General features: G+C 43.8%; 1 protein-coding gene across 1 annotated transcript in view; it reads left to right on the top strand.

Moving 5' to 3' along the window:
* Positions 1-2855: 2855 nt before the first annotated feature.
* BMPR1A (bone morphogenetic protein receptor type 1A) overlaps positions 2856-9440 on the top strand; it is an 81002-nt gene continuing 74417 nt past the window's right edge. The window contains exon 1 of the mRNA XM_054163414.1: positions 2856-3265. The gene's annotated coding sequence lies outside the window, so the exon portion shown is untranslated. The remainder of the gene's footprint in view (positions 3266-9440) is intronic.

Below are 9440 nucleotides of genomic sequence, written 5' to 3'. Positions count from 1 at the left end.
CTGGAAGGCTATCCAATTAATGATTTAATTTTCTTTTCTTTTAAATACAGCTGTCTTTGTCATGACAGTCTTAAACTGCTTCTTCTAGTATTTCATATTACACTTCCACACCCCATCCTGGCCAAATAGTGAATGAGCATGGTAAATGGGGTTTGATTATTTGTAGTCTACCACACACAAATGTTAGGATGATTTTCTACAGTTACTTTCATTTGGAGAAATACAATTGGCTTCTTCAGGTGGCACATAAAGAAAACTGTTCTATTATCAAGTTGAACATCTTTGCATGTCAGAGCTGGTCAGCAATCCCCTTCTTACATACAGATTGTTGTGCAATTGTAAATAAGGAATTTTAGTCTAAACGCACTGTTTTCTGTTTGTTGTCAATTTGTCTGTTTCAAAAATGATAGTTTATACCTGTATGAAATTGAAAACATTGTAAGTACTGCACTATTCCAAAAGACACCAGCATTGTCCATGTGATGTTCTGTCAGACATACATCACAATCTAAACACTTTTTAAGGTTGTTCTGGTTCATCATTTTAGATCAAGATTCACTTCTATCTCTAGCAGCCCTAATGTTATGTTGGTTACTTTTACTGACTTTATTCTGTCATTAAGACAAGTATTTATACAATGCCCACAAAGCACAGAATACTGACCATGGCAATGCAAACTTCCTCCTCAGAAACACTATTTCTGACCTGACATGGACTACCACTTTCCGTATCTTCAGCACCCAAATGCCTTGCAAAGTACTAGCTGAGATGGCAATTTCTGCAATGTGCAAATCTACTCACCAGGAGTTGGATTAAAATAGTTGATCCACTTCACACAAGGGATCAAACAAATTTCAAGGCTAGTGGCTTTTGCCAAGTTCATGCCTACTGGATTTAAATCAATATCCAACATCTGAAAAGCACACAGATTATTGCCTGAAGAGATCCTAGCTCTAACAGCTCTGGTTCTGGTTGAAAGCACACACATGCATGTTGCATTCTTCTTCCATATTGAGTGTCTATTCTGTTGCTCTAATCTGACAGTAGACAGAGTGGAAGAACAGCAGACTCATATTTTCCTCTGAAATTATAAACATAACCATACAAGTTCTGTATTGCTTGGCATGAAAGCTGCGATTTTGTCTTTCTTGCAGGCTGTCCTTGGTTTAGACACTGACAGATTTTTCTGGATGATGGTCATTAGAAACTCTTTTCCTAAAAGGCTAGTAAAACAAGAACCATTTTTTTCAATACCTATCACTGTAGTCACTGGCCACTCATACTTACCAGTGTGCCTTTAACTGTCCATGTTTTAAAGGAGTCTGTGAAGTTCATAGGTTTTAAACCATACTTCTTTAGATTTACTATGTAGGATATTATGCAAACTAAACACTTACCTAATAATCTATGGGTATAATGCATGTGAATAATATTGCAGAACCAGTGCTCTCATATTACATTCAGAGGTGACAACGCTGGGAAGGAGTACACAACATTTACAAGTCTTATCTGATACTGCCACACAAAAATGGAGCTAGACTGTGGAGAGGTCAACAAAATAAGCAAGGCCATGGTTCCCACAATATATGCACATGTGGCTATTTGGCACTGATAAGTGATAGTGCTTCCCATGTGGTTATTCTCTACAGTTTATCTGGGCAGGCATCTTGACATTAGCAATTACTGGTGTATGTATCCTGAAGGGCTAAAGGGTGTTTTGGTCTTCAGCAAAGGGAAACTGAGTAGGTCCCCTTCAGTGGCTTTGCATAGAAAGTTTTTGATGTAGAATAACCAAATGACAGGACAAGTGAAAGGCATGGCCACATCAACAACACAACTGCTGCCGCTTTGTTGAGTGAAGGACTGAAACCAGCAGCCCAGGTGCAAAGTGTGTCGTCTCTTTACTGTATGACATAGTGCTACTAAAGCTGCTTCTGCGCTGCTGCTGGGAAACCCCACAAACAAATGATTACTTCACTAATTTGTCACAACGATGAGGAGTTTGCAAATACAATGCAAAACAGGGCCTTCAGCAGCCTTATCAGTAAGCAAGGACGCTCACTGCAGAAGTTACAATGTATTCCAACCTAACTAACAAGGCTTATTTATTTAGACATACAGGAAATGGAAAAAAAGCAAACAAACAATTCTGTCCGTTGCGTTGGTACGGAACCCCTTACACAACACTGCAAAGTCTGCCTTTTCAGAACTATTTCCCGACAAAGCTGAAGGACCCGTTTGAGGGCTTAATTTTCCCTTATGCTGCTGCCCCAGATCGTGGCCCAACCCAGCTCACACACAGTCGCCCTTTAACTCACATGAAAACTGTTACGGTAATCCTCCACCCCACCTACTCTGAGTGCTAGCAGCTTGTCCATTTTCCACAGCGATAACTCCACCAACATCTGGATGGAGCTTCTCGGCCTTGCTGCCACAGTTGCTTCTCACGTCTCAATCACTCTACTCGACGAGCAGTGCCTCCATGACACTCGGCCACTCTTTGCCCTCACACCTTCCTGGCTTCTCCTAATGGCGCTCCCACACCCTCTTCACTGGGAAAACTCTTCTCGGCGGGAGGGTAAGGTAATGTCTCGGTCCTGTGGCTGGGAGCGGTGGACGGGTGTCCGAGCCGGGAAGCGAGCCTAGCGACAAGCTCGCTCAGGCGGCGGCTGGCTGCGGCCTGCACTCCTGCCCGAGGAGGGACTATGGGGGAGGAAAAGCAAGCCTGGCTAGTTCTTCCCGGCCAACTTTTTCCCGGGGTGCCCCACCAACCCTCCCGCCCACGGCACGTGTTGAAGGAAAGGCGGAGGAGATGGGGGTCCGGGCAGCGGCCGGCGGCTCTGAGGGGGCAACAGCCGCCGCGCGCTCTCTGCCGCGGGGGAGCGGGAACAGCACCCAACGCTCCCGAAGGGCCGCCGCGCGCCACGGCTCACCGCGAGCCCTCCCTGCTGCTGCGCGCACGCTCCCGTCTGGTCTCCAGCCCCGCCGTGCGCGCGACCGGCTGCAGTGATTGGAATTCAGCTCGTGCCCGCCCCGCCCGCGCGTTTCAGGGACGGGCCGCGCCGCGAGCTGCTGCCGGGACAGAGCCTGCGCTGAGCCCGCGCCGCTCCGTCCCGCCCTCGCCCCTTCGACACGCACCCGCCTACGCCCCCGTCTCACCGGAGCCGTCGGGGCCCTGGAACGGCCCGCCGACCACGGCGGGGAGCGGGCCCCCTCTCCCTTCGCCTTCCCTCCCGCCGCGGAGGATGAGGAGCCCCCACCGCCGGTGAGTGCGGCGTCGAGCTAAGCTGACCTGGGCTGGGCCATGGAGGCCCCAGCGGCCCCGGCCGTGCGTGCGTGCTTCTAAAGAGCGTCGGGGCGCCGCAGGCAGCGCCGCGGCATCCTCCCATCACTCGGCCAGGGGGCCGTAGGGCGCTCCTCGGCGCTGTCTCTTCTCACCGCCGCGGTCTGCAACCCCTCCTGCTCCTAAGCTCGCTATCCGCGGCCCGGCCCCGAACAGGGCCGTCGAATGCGGACACCCATTGCGGCTTCCCCATCTGGCGGCGGTTCTCCCGCTCTAGCCTTTCTCCTCAGGGAGACGGGGAGCACCCGGCGCTCTACCTCCGCGGCGCTGGGGGCGCCGCCCCGCCGGGCCACGGCCCACGGGAGGCTGGGTGGCCGCCGCGCCGGCGCAGGGGCTCCTCGGGGCCGGTGGTTTGCTGCGTGGGCACGGGGGCCGCCGGCACGGCGCTGGTGGGGCCGGGCCGTCTGGCAGCCCGCGTTGCGTTCTCTCGCCGTGCACTCCCTTCCCCCCCCCGCGTCTGCGCCCCTGGTGTTGTAATCCTGGGCTCGGTGCCGAGCAGCCCCAGCCAGAGCGGGCGGCAGCGCCCGTCGTGGGAAGGGTGTAAGAAATAAGGTGCTGCTTCGTCTTCCTTTTGTGCGAGCTTTGAACAAAGCTGTGCTCCGCCTTTCCCCAAATCTGCTGCTGTTTTTGCGATGTGACATAAAAACCTAAGAAAAAAGAAACCAAATTCATCTCACGTACCTTATTAGTAAAAGATTGTACTGTTGAGTATGTTTTCATAACTGATTACAAAATCTATTGAAGAGGGTTTAAAACCATGAATAGCTCTTCACCACCCTTCAATCAACCACCCTCTGATTTTGGTAAAATTAAAAGTGAATTCAGCAGCGGGGAATGGTTGCAAGTTGTGGCATTTCAATTCAGCAGTTGCCTTACACTTTGTGTCGAAAGTTGTATGGTAATTCCTCCCAGTGTAAATTGATTGCGGTTCAAATTTGCATTTTTTTGCGCTCTGTGGACAGGTAATTATTTTTGAGTTCTTTTATCAAGTTGGCATCCTAGGAATTGTTCAGGCCTGTTACATATAAAAGTAGAAAAGCTGCTTTTGTAGAGGAGGAAGACTGCTGATTGAAAAAGTTGCCTGATTTGTACTGGAACCTTATCGCTGGAATAATAAAAAAAATTATATGAGAGCAATTTATATTCAGATGTTTTTTCGAGTCTGTAGCCAGAAGTATCTTATGTTGTGGCATTTATAGCAGTCTGGATAAAATTCTTTCTAGAAATGTATTTGTCCTTTGTTCTTTTATTTCTGTCCCTTTTAAAACGTGTTCTTACGTTACTCACCACGTTTTCCTTGTTATGTGAGTATGCCTGGATTTTGTACGTATTTATATAGAGAAATGCAGCCTGGTGGGTTTTGAGTTCTACTCTGAAATTTTTGGGAAGATCTTCTCACGCAGCTTGCAAGATGCAGCTGCCAGTCCTTAGAATGTCCCACTGGCTGCTCTTTTCCAGGGACAATGACTATCAATGACTATATGTGGTTGGATCTGAATTTTTTTTTTTTTTTTTTTTTTTTTTTTGGGGGGGGGTGGGGGGAAGGTATGGGGGTGGGTGTGTTGTTTGTTGGTTTGGGGTTTTTTGTTTGGTTGGTTTGTTTTGGTTTTGTTTGTTTTAAATTATGGAGTAATTTAGGTTTGAAAGGGTCTTCTGGATGTTATCTGGACCATCTCCCATTCCAATTAGAGAAGAAAGACGTGGCTAAATTGCAAGCCTGAAATAGCATGTTACTTGGAACTCGTTGTTCAAAGACTGTTTACTGAAACAGTATATAGGTAGAGCCTTGAGTTTCTTAAAGTCAGTGTATGGGACCCAAATGCTAATGTTTTTGGGACACTGCTCAGCTATGTCCTTGCACTGAGAACTATGTGCTTTTTTATGAGAATTAAAAATACTGAATGTGGTAGAGTGTAAATGATAGGTGGGCCGTTTCTGGATACCAGTGTTCAAGAACTGGTAATCTGAAGTGTAAGAGATGTATACAAAGAAATTAACTTTATTCTTTATAATGGTCTATTTATTGAACCACTCTGAGGGTGAACAAAACTTTGGTCATGTTTAGGGTTGAATGTTGTGCTTGGTCAGATGTGTAGTAAGCAACATCTGCTAACTTATCTCAGAAGAGACATTTAGATGAGAGTTACTGTTGTATGAAAGGTCATGGAGTGTTGCACTGCAAAGAGAAAAGGCTCTTGAAGGAATTTCGAAGAAGGCTTTGTCTGCTTCCCAGAGTCCTGAAAGGCAATCAACGGATGGATAAATTTGGTTTATTTTTTTATTCTTAGTTTTAAAGTTAAGAATAATTGTTTTATTTGTTCTCCAAGAAGCAGCATACAGATTTTGTGATGATGTAATATTAAAAAGAATATATAGGGAAGGGCTTGTCAAGTAGTCACTGAATTATATTTTTGTAATAAGAAGTCTTTTCAGACTGTATTCATATTTTAAAAGGGAAAAGTGTCTTGAAAACAGCAGTATTAAATAACTCTGAATTAGTAGAATAGTCATAAAATTTTGTGTCAGTATAGCTAATAACTCCACAGCTTTCCAAAGCAGAGTGGGGCACAAATAGAAGGATCTGAGTACATCCCTTCACAGAAAGGATCAAAGAACTGATATTAGTGCTTCCACTAATTTTGGTATAGCCAGGCTTTCTAAGAGAAACAAAGCCGCCTGCTCCAAAGCCCTTAAAAACAAACAAACCACCGGAAAAAAAGCCCACCCCTCCTTTGCAATTTTGTTCATCATTGTGGCTGGTAACTTACAATGATGACAGTATCTCTTTCTGAGAGCAGGTAAAATATAACAAATGGAGCTGCACTAAATTCTTTAGTAAACTGCTGAAAAGCCTAGGTGGATGAACGAGACCAAACGCTATGTGGCAGGGAATGTTACAAACGTGTGTGTTTCTTCCTTCTAAAGTAAATATTTAGCTGAAAATCTGTCCTTTCTGTGTAGTTATCTGAAAAAGCATCTGGAATTTCTTGGTTCCTCAATAAAAAGAGGGGATATTTTTGGTGCCTGGGATTTATTATTTTTTTCACTTACCTTACTGTCATCTGCAAGTAAATGACAGAAGGAGTATGTGGGTGCAGATGGAGTACTTAGCCTTATTTCACTTGCCACTGTACCAAAAATGCTGGATTTGGGGGCTGGAACAGAGTGTATGTGCTTGGTGGCCTGACAGCAAACTTTTTCTCATGCTGCTGATTTAGTGGTTCCACTTTCTCCTTTCTTGGATAAGATCTGCAGAACCCTCTGTAGTTGCCCCACCACACTTGTGCTGTTAGTCCCAAGTAGCAATGTCCTCTACAGTGGTTAGTGCATTAAAGAAAGCAGGGAATTTTTTCCTCTCCAGTTTCCTTGCTGTCCTTTAAAGGTTGCCTGAAGTCTCTTGAGGGTTTGATATTTGCAGAAATAAAGTAGTTTTGCTTACTCTGAAAAATGTTTAAAACTGAAAAGAAATGTAACATTTAACCGGCTATATTATGCCCTTCAAAAATTAAGACTGGAATAGGTTATCCTTGAAATTGGGCAAAAAGTTGAAATAGTCACTTCATTTGTCTTCATTGTACAGGAAACATCATTGTAGCCTTCTGAATGTTCTTATTGAAAAGGTACATGGAATAGCCATTTTTTGAGGGATTCAGTCCAACATCTGTTCAGTACTTTGTACTGTGGGTATGTGATTCTCCAGAGGTTTGGTGTGATACAAAGAACTGGCCCACCACTGACCAGGCAATGGACTGGTACTCAAGTTACCAACTTGCCAGAATGGTCTTTGTTGTGAATTGGCTTCTCAGCACCTTACTGGGTCAGTTTACAGAGCCTATTAGTCATATTTTATGCCCACCATCCCCTAAAAGCAAAGCAATTATTCTACTGGTCTTCAATACGTATGTTGGAATTTGTTGTAGTAGGTTTGTGATACTGAAGCAATGTTAGTTTGTTGTATGTTTGGCTAATTGGACAGAGAACTTTCTTTGTGTTGTGTTGGTGATAGGGAGTATGACTTTCTGGTTTCGATCCTGTTGTTTCAGTTGTACCCAAATAGTATGGAAAATGCTGTCATGGTGTTTCAGATTTATAAACCAGATAGTTTTATTTCTTGACTTTGTTTTTTAAATGGGTGTCCTGTAGTTGCCTCCCATCTCATTTAAATTCTGTTTCAGTTCAGTTTGCTGTTTTATGATGCTCTCAGTAACGTTAAAAATAAGTTTTAATGGAGGAAAATAAACTCTAGCTCATGGCTGTGATAATATTTTTAGATTGCATATGCATGATGACAGAAGCAACAGCTAAGCCTTAAATAGGTCCAGTGTGTTACTACCTTGTACTTTCTGCAGTGGCATCTATTGTTAGAGTGAAAGTGACTGGATTGATGGGACTCCTTGTGCAAGTCATCAGCCAAGTCTGTTACCTGTACCAAATTCTTTCTGGTTGTGTTTACTGCAGTGTTCTGAGTAGTGTGAAGGATACTAACTTTATTTAAAAACATATTAAAAGGTTCTGATTAAATCTGTATAGTAGTAGTTTATAGGGTGCATATCTGGAGCATGTGGCTAAATGCTCTAATGCTTTGTTCCCTGCAAAATAGGACTTCCCAAAATACAGAGGAAAACATAATAGGTTTAAATGTAGTTGTATTATATGAGGAGTTTGATGTATATTAAAAGGGGGGAAAACTCCAGTATTAACTCAGCTCTGCAGTGCTGTAGCCTAATTTGTGTTCTAACAGGAGCAGTATTTTTAACAAAAATTTGAAATCACATTCTCAGTGTCTCAGGCAATTGCTTTACATGATGGCTTCAGTCAACTTTATTAGCTTAAAATGTGAATGCCACTAGCAATTCTTTGTGTCTGCGTTCACCATTGTAAAGAGAGAACTGTCGATTTTGCTATATTTTGGCTGATACAGGCAGAGGTAGCACAGATAAGTGAGAGAAATATCAAAGGAAGTCTCAGAAGATACGTGCCAGATCTGGTTCATGGAAACAATTTCCTTTTCACTTCTGCAGCTGTTGAAATGGTCTGAATTTGGTTTTCTCTTGTCTTTTTAGTGTTATTTATGAACATCTTTTTCTTGATTAAAAATCAAACAAACGAAACCCCCAAAATGTTCATAGGATTTCATGCAATTCTGTGAGAGTATGATCCCAAACTTGACTGGAAGTCACTGGGCAGAGCCTACATGACTTATGGAGGACTGAAGTAGTCAGATTTCACTTCTGCAGAGAATTAATATTCTGCTCATGAAGGATTTGTTGAAGAATTTGTTGTGTAAATGAGTACATTGTTGTGGTGGGTTGAAATTACCCCCCAACTAGGGACTAGGCTAAAGTTCCCCTTTCAGACTGTAAGAGTTGTGTACTCTGAGTCAGAATTTCAGGGACACAGAAGTAGTGAATAAGCTCAGATATAGTTTTCTCAATAAATAATTGTTTTTTCTTTGTATTCTTTGTTCAATTGGAAATTCACATTGCTGTGGTGATGCAGAGCCACTGGCACTGTTCCATGTTCTTGAGCGGGGGGATAGAGGGTTTGAAAATGAAGCATGAACAGTTGTGAGGAATCATTCAGCAGGAAGAATGGATACTGGAAATAGGAAATACTGTAACATCCCGTTGTCCTCTGTGCTTCAGAATGAAAGAACTTGGAGGGCAGCATGAGAAGAGCAGATAGTTGAAAGAAGATGACAGGGTGAATCTCAGTGACTTGAAATGTGAATGAGAAAATTGGAAAGCTGTAAAATGTGCTCCTTCTTGCTGCACATCTTCTGTGAAAGAGAAACAAATCTTTTACAGAATGCCTTGGAGAAAGTTTCAGAAGCTGCCCTGTACCCTTGTCTGGATGGTCCAAAGGACAAGCCTTGCCGTTGTCAGACACTGATTGTGAGAACAGAGGGTTAATTACAAGGCAGGATTGGGACAGAGCACAGGAATGCACTGCCAGCTAATGAGGTGCAGCCATTCTTCTTAGACTCAACATACAAAACACGGGCTATCTTCTGTTCACGTAATTGAAGGGAATTTTTTAGCAGTATTCCCAAATTCAGTAATGGTACCAAGCATTAAGTGGAAATGTCTTTTCTAAT

Source organism: Dryobates pubescens, chromosome 8 (genome assembly GCF_014839835.1).
Source record: "Dryobates pubescens isolate bDryPub1 chromosome 8, bDryPub1.pri, whole genome shotgun sequence".
NCBI lineage: Eukaryota > Metazoa > Chordata > Aves > Piciformes > Picidae > Dryobates > Dryobates pubescens.
Note: the sequence above shows the minus strand (reverse complement) of the source record. Positions and strands in the feature narration are given on the sequence as shown.